Raw genomic sequence first — 12,079 nt, 5'->3', positions numbered from 1 at the left:
ACACAAAAGGCACACGAGGTGCAGATCAGTCACGGACATCACCCGAGAACAGGACCGGCAGATCTTAAATCCTGTCTTCCAAGAAGACACCCCTCGACGCGAGCATGAGTAAACTAGAAAAAAAACACTTGACAAAAAGTCAACTCACGTCAGAGCACCAGGGTGGTGCGCCTATACAGGATCCACAATGTCATATCTGGCGCGGCAGTGCTGCCAGCAGACGCAAAGTCAATAGGCACCACTTAACTGTGTGCAAGGGTACTGCTCATGAAAATCTTCTGGATCCAGTTTGACGCCTGGGGAGAATTCAAAGGTAAGGAATCTGCAATTAGAAGTCTCTATCAGATCCTGGTGTTCACTCTGCAATGCTAACAAAAGCAATTTCCAAATGACCGCGTACACAACCATGAAAACAGATGAACTGACCATACCTACCAATTCTTTACAGAAATCTGTACTACTGTGAAAATAAGAGTCTGTTTCCCATAATTCATCACTTCAACGACATGACATAGCACCTGGTGCTTTTTTATCGATTTCTAAGAAAAGAATGGGAAAATCCCTACAGGACTGAAGCAGGATGGCAGGACACCAGGTATCCGTCTAGCTATTTAATGGGGAGGATGTGGGGGCAGAGGACAGATTAGAAAAGAGTAGCAGGATGTTTTTGAGGAACAACTTTGTTTCTATTGCTCCCTCATAAATACCCCCCATGAAAAGGGGAAAATCAGGGCATTCAGAATACTTAAATGTAAATGGGCACAATTAAAACTGGTAATATTAACAACTGTAATTTATTTGGAATGGCAGAAATGTAGTGTGAGGCGCTATAAAAAAAAGTACGTTATTATTATCATCACACAGGAATATTTTCACCTCAAGGTTCTGCGTAACATTGCAAAACTTTGACTTCTTTCCTGGTATGAAATGATAGCTCAGAACCCTAGTGGAAAGAAAAACACTGCTGACAGTTACCTGTCTACAATGATATATATCATAACTAATCAACATTCACTCCCCCCTAAACTTCAAGACCTTTTAGTTATAGTCTCCTGTTTGTACTTCACTAACAATCCACTGTATAGGGGTGAGAGATGTTACAGATTACTGCCATTTCCCTGGCCCTCTATTTCATCAACCAATCAGTTGCAGTATAATTTGCTCTTTGTTTTTTAGAAAACTGATCAAACTAGTAATATCCTCTGCTTACCCTTTCCAAAATTCAGCTCTGGTAGAAGGAAAAGAGCATGAAAGTTAGGCCGCAGAGCTTATAAATTGTTTTTTTTCTAAACTTTATTTTCAGTTTTCACAAATTAAAAATGGAGCATCAGGAAATCACAAGTATGTCTTAGGTTAGATACATACAAATCATAAGTGGTGACATCATCAACTGGTGAACATGAGGAGTCTATCCAAACGGTGTACCTGGAGGTACAAGCAAGTAACAGTGAGCTCCTATTTACTACTAACAGACATTGCAAAAAGATTTGAGTTTCTGCTGGAAATCGGTCGAGTGGGAGAGAGTACAGAAGGCAGTCAAGCCAGCCCTAGGCACCCACATTACACCACAAAGCCCCAGGTCCCACACCCTCAACAGCAAACTGCAACCATCCCCCGCTCTATGATGCATATGTATTGCCGTCCTCATCCGCAACACTCAGTTTCCTACCCAATAACTGTTCCTGGTATGGACCCCATATATTCTGGGGGATAGTACGGGGTGGCGTGAGGTCATGGTAGGTGTCTGACTGGGTGCTGCAGTATGCCATATCGGCATGCCAATCCACCATGGTCGGTAACGGTCCCTTCATCCAACACATTGCAACCTATGCTTAGCCAACAAAAGACCCATAGATCTAAGCCACCGGTATCCTCATGGTCATAGCCCAATAGCGCCAAAATAGGTGCAGAAGGCAGCGCCTCACCCGTGATTTCTCAGAAAGCAAGGAACACAGCCACAGTTGGGTACATCTGGGAAATACAATGCTGTATGCGCAAAGCCAGAGTTCTCCGCATCACAGCGTGGGAAACAATAGTTCACCCTCAGACCATATTTGAACAGCTGGTCCAGGGTATAATATATTCTATTGAGGTATTTAAAATGTACTAGCCGGTGGTGGGCATTCAGGGATATAGTGCGGGTCACCGAACAGCAATAAACTCACTGCCTATCAGTGATATCTAAACCCAGGTCTGCCTGCCATTCCCGGCTCGTCTTAGATTGCATGCTTCCTGCGTTTAGGAGTATAAGACTGATACTACCCGGTGGGGATATGTTGATTGTAACAAATATGTAAGAACAGAAACCTCTGGGTGTTCAGACAGATCATTGTCCAACAATGCCTTCAATGCCTGGCGTGCCTTATAATATTGAAACTTCACGAGTACATTGGGATCAGTCGCCTGCGCCCAATCGAGAAGCACTTTATCCTCAAAAAAGTCTCACATATGGCATATGCCCATCCATGCAGTGACTCTAGCAGTGGGGGCTCCTGCCCCGTGGGGAACCATCCGCACCACTCCAATGGTAGTCTTGGAGAATAAACCAGGGGGGCCTGCTGCATATCTATCAGGTTCCTCAGAAGATATTGTGTAGCACCCACCGGGTCTATAATGCTGAAGCAACACACTAGCTTACCAAGTAGAAATACAGGGAGTGATAAAGGGGCCACCCCATCTTGCTCCAGCCAAAGATTAGGTAAATCCAACGGACCATGTAGGCAAACATAGCCTGTGCTGCTCTGTAGTACAGCTGGAGATTGGGCGTGGCTAGTCCACCAGCTGAATAAGGTAGAGTAAAGGTATTCCATTGAACACACAGCTGCTTGCCAGCCTACGCCAACCGCACCATCAGCGACCACAGGGAACGAAACAATGCACCTGGCAACAAGATCGGCATATTCATAAAGAGGAACAGAAAGCGGGGAGTGCAACCATCTTCATGATGGATATTCAACCACTGAGAGAGAGAAAGAGATGGATCCATCGAGCCACAGAGTCCACAAGGCGCTGCACAGCCCTCCCATAGGACATCTGGGTCCATGCGAACCTGGATACCTTAATAGCGCACCTGCTCCGTGGTCCATTTAAGTGAAAACTCCAACAGGGCAGGTATTCTAGCCTCCATAAGTGGGAAAATGAGGGACTTGTCCCAGTTTACCCACAGTCCAGAATGGCCAACAAAGCGCAAATCTTCCCTGAGGACCGGAAACAGGTTTTGCTCCGATTCACCAACATACAAAAGCGTATCATCAGCATATGCCAAAATTATTAACTTGTAAGGTGGAAAGCGGATGCCACGATAAGCATGATGTTCACGGAGTGTACAAGCAAGGGGCTCTGCGACCAGGGTGTAGAGCAACAGGACAGGGGGCAACCCTGGCATGTGCCTCTAGTGGTAACAAATGATTCGGTTACAAGACCGTTTACCTGCACGCGTGCAAGTGGGTCTTCATATAACACCTTCACAAGATTCAGGAAGACCTCCCCCACCCTGACACGACACAGCACGGACAGCTTAAAGCCCCATTCTACTGAATCAACAGCTTTTTCCATATCCAAAAAGACAGCAGCTGCGCGAACAGCAGGATCAATATGGGCGATAACTCCAAAAAGGGTTTGAAGATTATAGCTAAGTGATCGACCAGGTATAAAGCCTGTGTGCTCCTGGCCCACTATACCTGGAAGTAGAGGCGCCAACCTGTTAGCCATGACCTTTTGCAAAGAGTTTCGCTTCAGTGTTGAGGGGTGATAGCGGACGGTAAGACGTACAAAGGCCAGCTGGTTTACCTGATTTGAGCAGGGTGATCAATAATGCTTCGTGCATAGTGGGGGCGCATACATCCATCATGCACCATTTCCTCAAAAAAATTAACTAGGGGAGGGCTTATAGAAGGCGACTGTCAAGCCATCTAAGACCGGTGTTTTATCATTAGGCACGTCTTTCAGGGCAGCAGCGTTTTTTGCAGGACAAAGCCGTGCCATAAGATGCTCCCTACGCGCATCCGATAGCCACTGCACAGCAATATGTTCCAGGTAGTCTGCCGTGGCCTGCGCATTGTAAGGAATATGCGACGCATACAATTCAGCATAGTAGGCACAAACCTTTCTGCCACCCGCGGAGTCCCATACACCAGCACCCTATTCTCATCCAGCACAGTAAGCATCTTGTTATCCTCGCAGCCATGCCACATAACATTAGCCAGGGTAGTGCTTGGCCTTTCACCCTCCCCATACACCCTGGCAGTAGCATATTTGCCCAGGTGTGTTACCTCATCCTGTGACAGCTCATTATATTCATCTAGTGTCGTGCAAATCTGTCGAAATATTGCTGTTTCTGACGTTGTTAGGACCGTCAGTTCAGATTCAAATTTTTGCAACCAGCTGCGTATAGAGTGAAGCACTCCGTTGTGCTTTTAAATAGTAACCCCACGGATATAGACCTTAAGAGTTTCCCATATGGTGGCAAACTTAGCAACTGAGCCCAGATTAGTGTGAAAAAACTCATCTATGGCCTGTGCTAGCTGCATCTAGTAAAGAGTATTGCAGGAATCGCCAGATAAAAGCATGCGCCTGCGCCCGACTAAACTTAGAACCAGAAGCAATGGGAAGTGATCTGAATATGTGCAAGGCAGATGTTCAGACCGATGCACCCTGGACAACAACCCCAGTGAAATAAGGCAATAGTCAATGCGCATGTGGATATCATGAACCATTGAATAATGCGTGTAGCCCCTGCCCAGCAGTGAGTGATGACACCAGACATCCACCATGCCACCGCCTCAGTACAAGCCGCCAACGATGGCCACCTCGGGGGTACTGAGAACGATCGAGGTCTGGGTTCTGTACACAGATAAAATCTCCCACCCCAAATCTGTAGGATACTGCCAGAAGTAGCCAGTTTTGCCTGCAAAGAATAGTAGAACTGGGGATCATCATAGTAGGGACCATAGACCCCCATCAGGAGCACCTCAAGACAATCTTTGCAACTCCACGCCACTACAAAGTGACCATTCGGATCAAAACATACCTCCTGCAACTTGATCACCGATCCACAGAAAGCTCATATAGGTACTTTCTGAGCATGCGTAGTGAATCCTTCAGCACAGCAGTAACCAAGCACAAGTCGCAAGCTAAGCACCCCAGCCTTAGGAGCCAGATGGGTCTCCTGCAAAATAGCTATGTCAATCCATTGCAGCTACTGTGCGGATTTTCCAACTATCATTCTCTAACATTCTAAGTCAGAAAACTCAGCTTAGGCCTTTGTGCAGTTGAAGTAACATCATCCTCAATCACCCTAAATCCCATCTAATAGTATCACTGCCAGCCAGTAAGGGCCACACCCTTCATTCTTCTGAGCCAGTAGAAGATCAGATAACAGGCATATCCAAATCCTGCAATTCCCACCCACACCATGTCCCCCAACATTTGACAGCCATACTTTGCCCCCACCCCCACCAGCCACCCACCGCCCAAACTAAAATTCCCAAAAAACAACAATCTGGGACACACATGAGGGTTGATAGTGCCTGCCTATTGCTCAATTCACAGACAGACAGAGCAAGGCCATTTCCGGTACTACAGCGTTCCATGCAGGTAAAATACAAACTACATTAACCAGGAAATTTACAGAACCAACCATGGGCAGCACTGAGTGCATTAGACATCACCAGAGCACATCCTGGCAGAATTAGTTAGAATGACCCCCAGGTCCAACGGGAGAATCAGCAGTCAAAGTATCAATGTAAAGTATTTCTGCTCATATTGATCAATTAAGACAAGGCATACAGTCCCCCCCACTATAAAAGGCAAATATTGGTGTAAACAAACGATCTAGAATATGCAATGCAAATCAAATAACAGGAATATATTTATCAACTTGGGGCTTAAATGGGAGCAGGAGCCACATATGCATTAGCCATGCTCCTCAGGTTCCTGTGGAGATGCCTCATCATCCTCTGACTATTGGGACGGTCCATGATGAGCCCTGGAGGAGCCCCGTCTCCTAAGAAACTGCTGCGCACCCTTGGGGTCAATGAAGATCTTTGGCTTCCCATCAACGGTAATGCACAGCCAGACTGGGCATAGCATATTTAAGGTTTAGCTCCTTAATTTGTTCTTCATTGGCAGGAATTGCCTCCTCACCTCCTACACCAGAGGGGTGAAGTCTAGAAATATGGATAACTCCATGCCCTGATACCTAATGGACTTTAGTGTTTTGGATCGGCGCAAAGCAGCATCGCAATTTCTATAATTCAGGAGCCGTGCAATGATGGGGCATGGGTGAGCTCCTGGCACAGAGGCAGAGTCACCTGGCAATGAGCCCGCTCAACCATGAAGGTATCTAAAAAAGTTTCACGCCTCAGCACTTCTATGAGAAGACATTCAACAAAGCACTCCATATTACCAATTGCAGTAGACTCCGGATAGCTGACAGTGATCAGATTGTTCCGCCGAGATCGGCCTTTCAGCTCCTCAGCCTTTGCCTGCCGCTCCAATAAAGATATTTTCAATTGCTTCTGTGACGTTGCTGTGCGATCATCCTCGATGTCCGGCACACGCCTCTACACCATGTCAAGGTACTCAGCATGTTTATCAATACGCTCCGACATCCTGTCCATTCTATAGTAGACCGCATCAATCTTGCCATCTATTTTGGTGAGGCTAAGCTGCAATGTCATGATAATTTGGCCCAATTTACTACCCATTTCGGGTTCTGTGACAACCAGGTCAGTCTCATGTCCTAGGCGTCCAACTCTGCTCGAACTGTAATTTGGCCTGGGTCTTGTCTGTTCTTCCCATTGTAATCAGTGCACAGCGCGGCTAAAGCTTAGATCAGGCAATGACCACTGAATGCAACCCAATCACTGATCAGGCGATTAAATATATTGTGGGAGCACCAGGAACTAGGAGCGCAAACAGCGGGCCACACTGTCCCAGGGTCCCCGCCAACTGAATTATGAAAGAATGTTCCAGCCCTTAAATGGGCTACAGAGCGGCACCACACAGTCTGCACTAGTGTGTAGCGCCTCACAACTCCTTTGGTAGAGTGTCCATGCCTCACCAAATTAAATCACACCCCGGGTCCTCGCAGTGAGTCCTACAGCAGGGGGCCCCAGAAGAGTCCAAACTGCACACCAGCCTCTGTTTTCCTGTTTAGGGGCTCCGCTGCAAAGAGTTGCTGTCCCGAGGCCACCACACTCAATGGGACGGCAATGGCCCCCAAGAAGTTCCAGGCCGGGAGAGGAGCAGACCAGGTGCGTTCCCAGCAGTTCAGTGCAGCAAGTCCCTGCGCTCGACTGGACCGCCGCTCCGTGCGGCCCTTCCTGCAGTTTCCAGTGCTCCTCCTAGGCCAACCCACCAGCATTCACAGTCAGCCTTGGTAGGAGCCCATACATCCGCGGCCCGGCTGCCCCAGTCAGTGCCAAAGATGCCCAGCTCTGCTCCTCAGGGGTGCCCAATCAGCTGACTCTGAGGTGAGGCCAGCTAGCGCATCACACGATATGGGTCCCCATCCGTCTCAGTTGGGAGGGCAACTAGCGTCTCGCTGCCAGTGCAGGCCGCACAGGCCTCCGCATGCCGATACAAAGGGGGGGGAGGGGGTTGCGCAGGGTCACATCCGACCCTCAAGTGCAGGTCATATGCCACTCCCCTGGGTCCCGCCGATGCAGCACAGAAAAGCAGCTATAGCACTCGAATTCGATGTGCGCACCAGTGCATGATGGAGCAGGATAATGTTGAATATGTTGAAATGGCCAGAGGAACTCGCCTAGAAGGCAGCCATCTTTAAGCCAGGCAAACTCAGCCCCCCAGAGCTTATAAATTGTTATGGTTCAAATTATCACAGCAATTGCCATTCAGATGCTTGAGGGATGGGATCTGTTGGGCTGTTATAAGGTCACAGTGGCTCTGATGTCACAGCAGGGCCATTTTGTGCATTTGTTTGGTCTAGCAGCCTTTGCCACTGCTTTCAAGATTGAATAAAGACACCTCTGAAAGGGAATATTACATGTCAGTAATGCCCTTTGTCATCGTTGCATCATCTTAAGCATAAACCCATAAATGTGGGTGGGCTCTAGGGAATTCAGTTCATATTTCTCATACTAGTAAGAGTCACTAGTATGAGAAACATGAACTGAATTCCCTAGAGCACACCCAAATTTATAGGTTTATGCTTGAGATGATGCAACAATGACAAAGGGCATTACTGACATGTAATTCCCATTCAGAGGTGCATTTTTTCAATCTTGAAAGCAGTGGCAAATGTTCAAACCATCTTATGAAATGCAAGCATACATAGCATCCTTGTCTTGGCTAGAGACATGCTTATCGATGCAGTCGGCAAAGGTACATGTCAAACAACAACGAAAGAGCAAACTGCTTTCAGGGGAGCTGCTGAAGGGTGCATTATGCCAACCCAGCCTGTACCATCTCAGCCACACGATTTCAAATACTGCTGAAAAAGACATATCCATCACAGACACATAAACCAAATTAACTAGGGCCTATTGGGCTTCCACAGAGAGGGCTCTGCCCATTCCCACTTTCATCCAGCCATACCATCTATTGTTAAATACCAACTAATTTGCACTGGCATACTCGAGCAGGTGAGAGTATCTTGAGACGATTGTGGCTTGTTGGTTCCACCTTCCGGTAAGTCTTTGTTGAAGATTTAATGATAAAATATATCAGTTCATTTGAGGCAACAATTGTTTCTCTCTTGTAAAACCGATTGAACTCTATCTGTATTCTGTCAGTTCAAAACTTGAAATTGTGTTTCATTTGTCTAGTTATTTTGTCATGTGACCTACAATGTACATGTCCCAACAAGCTTCTGTACAGACTGTCCTATCCTTATTATACAGTTCCTAATCAGATAACAGGACTGCTTATCTAGGACGGCAGAACATCAGAATGTGGCAGACTGAGTCTGCCCACACTATCATTAACTGTTGACCCAATTCCTGGTTAACTCACAGTGCCTCACCCAAATCTCCCTCCCCCACCTACCAGGTTAAAGGTGATTCTTGCAACCTGCACACAACACTCTGACTCCCCAAGGAATGTTATGGAAACAGATCTTAACCTTTCGTGGTATTACTCATGCATGCCAAGAGGAACACAAAGACATGTGAGATACGTTTTCAATACTTTTATTGAAACAATCACAATCTGGAATAAGGGGAGTGAGCTGCGAGAATTAGGCAGATGGAATGGAGCAAATTAATCAGCATTACAAACATGGCAAAGAAGATAAACAATCCAAACATGTTGAATGTGGTTCTAGAAGTTCTAAAGGTTGCTACTTAACCCTAAGACTATGCTGAAAGCATAGCAAGTCGGTGTAGGCGGCAATCCTTTCAGGGGGCTGTAAGATTAGCATCAGCAAAGCTGCATGTTGCACAGCATTTGTCCCAGGATGGTTGGAGCTGGAACCCCTCTGCCCCTTCTGGGCCAGTGCATCATTTATATAATAAAGCCATGCTATGTTGGAAGCACAGTCTGATGCAACACTGTGTCTAGATGTTAGAAGCTGTCTACCAAACGGCAACATAAGACATTCGGATACAGTGTACAGCTGTTCTAGCGTTGAAAAGAAAGTACTGATTACATGTCATGCAAAGGCTAACTAAAATTGTTCCACATTTTGGTAGAAGAATATCATGCAAGAAATGCATGTAAATGTCATTACTAAAAGCAGCCTAGCTAAAATGAATAAAATATGAAATATAAAATGAAGCTAAAAACAGGGAGAGCCAACTCAGTTACAAGAGGTCCTTACGACACCCCGAGGCCTTTTGCCACCCAATCCCACCACCTTAGCAGGCACAAAGTTAGTGGTCATTTCCATACCTGATTCTTTTGAGCCTTTCCTCCTTGGGTATAAATGTGAAGGACTGACAGGTTAAGGGAGTCTTCCCTGCTTGGGCATACAACTAACAGACAGACTTTTGGGCCACAATTCATGCCCTATTGACCCCAACTTTCTTTGGACCGTACTCATGCCCTTATCTCTCCTGTACTTAAAAGCATTCCTTCCACAGCATCACTTGGCTCTTTAATGTCATCTACAACAATCGTTTGTTCCTGGGTGTTCCAAAATGACCCATGTATGTGTTGTGTCTACTGATACCTTGTTTGCTTCTTTTCCACTCCTGGCTGGACTCAGCAGGGCACAGGGCATAGCTAGCTTCATAATGCCCATACCAATGGGCTGCCCTGCTATTGCTGCTAGGTGGGCACCTCAAGCTACATAGCAAAGCTGATTAAAGTGACCAGAGCCTTGTGCTGCTCCTCTGTGGATTCCTCCTACCATTTACTAATGATGGCTGTGTAATTGCTACTCCTTTGCTGCTTTTTGAGAGGCTCATCAGAGCTTACGTTGCAGCAAGTTGTATAATGGGCATTATTATGGGTTGCTTTTTGCTGCTCCTGCATGGACTTCTCAGAGCAAGTACAATGACCAACTGTGAAGGTCTCAGCTATAATAATGGTAACAATGATAAAGTCAGCTGAAAGTGATGGATTTATCAATGCTGAATGCAAAGTTTGTTAAAAATTAATGAACAAGAGGTGTGAATCCTATGTCTCAGTTAATACTATCATCTCCAAAATAGCCTTGTGTTTGTTTAGAAGAAGAATGATAATAAAGCCCTTTCAATACTTTACATGAAGTAAGATCAAGCTCAGTATTAATTTTAACATGGCCCTCTCTCACTCGAAATGTCACTCTAGTGGGCATGTGGAACATTAATGAACATTTAGGACATCATTACGACCCTGGCAGTCGGTGGTAATCTGAGGAAAGGTACTGCCATCAGGCTGGCGGTAACTTTTCCCAAATTATGACATTGGTGGTTTGTCTATCCTGCCCCCCCCCACATTTATCCACCCACACGCGCACACATACACAATCATACACACATGCATACCAACATCCACCCATACATGCACACATACACACCCACACAACACACCAACATACATTGTCGCACACACGCATCCACAATACACACGTACACCCACATTCAGTCATACACGCACACATTCAACGTGACTCACACCTGACAGACCCCCCCCCACACACAACACCCTCACACATGCACCCATCGCCCCCCCCCCCGCACTCCCATTTCCTGACGGAGATCTCAACTTACCTGCTTGCAGGGGGTCCACCGGCAGGAGACGGACGGGACGCTGCTTTCAACAGCAGCGTCCGCCAGCAAAACACCGCCAGGCAGTATAATTGCTCATGATACAGTAGGCTGTGTTTTGCTGGTGTGGCGGTGCTGCTGACAGCAGCGCCACCTTACCACCGTCCGCCACCATGACCGTCGACAGTATTCTGCCAGCCTTCTGGCGGTATTCCTTCGAGGGTCATAATGCGGGTGGGCGGCTGGTAGCCACAGCGACGATATGTTGGCGGCCGTCACCATGGCGGTAGGCGGCAGTTACTGCCAAAGTTGTAATGAGGGCCTTAATTTGTTATCGCAATCTAATACATTGTGCCAGAAAGTAACTGTCTGTGCAAGAACGGATTTTGCCTTAGAGAACCGTGAATACCTTTAACAATTAATAATCATATACATTAAGCAATATCTATCACTTATCAAGCTTCATTTCAATGAATGGCAACCTCATTTAGATGAGATAAATGCCTGAGAGACAATGTTGAAGTAGAGATGGTTACACAATTTGTTAATAGGCTTAAAATAACATGCCCTCTTCCACAGTAACCGATGTGAGCCTAGAAAGAGAGAGAGAAGCATAAAATAATTCATACAGAAATTGGAAGACGGGCTTCAATGCTACAGAAACATTTCACCCAGTGAGGGCAGATTGTTCAAATTAGACAAAGAGAAAGACTGAGAGAAACCATTTTTTTTTAATAATGGAGGAAAGGGTCCAGTCCAGCCATAATTCCCCCTCTGCCTTACCTTTGCCTTATGTGAAGCAACCAACATTCCAATGTTTTAATAAAACCTGAACAACATTCTCTTTAAAATGAAATGCCTTGACATTTTCTCATACACAGGCAGGGAAAACTGCCCAATAAAGTTATGTATAACACTCTGTGGAC

General features: G+C 46.3%; 1 protein-coding gene across 4 annotated transcripts in view; it reads right to left on the bottom strand.

Moving 5' to 3' along the window:
• The window catches only part of PLCE1 (phospholipase C epsilon 1), an 848,028-nt gene that overhangs the window by 37,008 nt on the left and 798,941 nt on the right, over positions 1–12,079 (bottom strand). The window lies entirely within an intron of this gene.

The sequence above is a fragment of the Pleurodeles waltl genome, chromosome 6 (genome assembly GCF_031143425.1).
Source record: "Pleurodeles waltl isolate 20211129_DDA chromosome 6, aPleWal1.hap1.20221129, whole genome shotgun sequence".
In the NCBI taxonomy this organism is placed as follows: Eukaryota; Metazoa; Chordata; class Amphibia; order Caudata; family Salamandridae; genus Pleurodeles; species Pleurodeles waltl.
The sequence above is the reverse complement of the archived record's forward strand: the minus strand, read 5'-3'. Positions and strand labels throughout refer to the sequence as shown.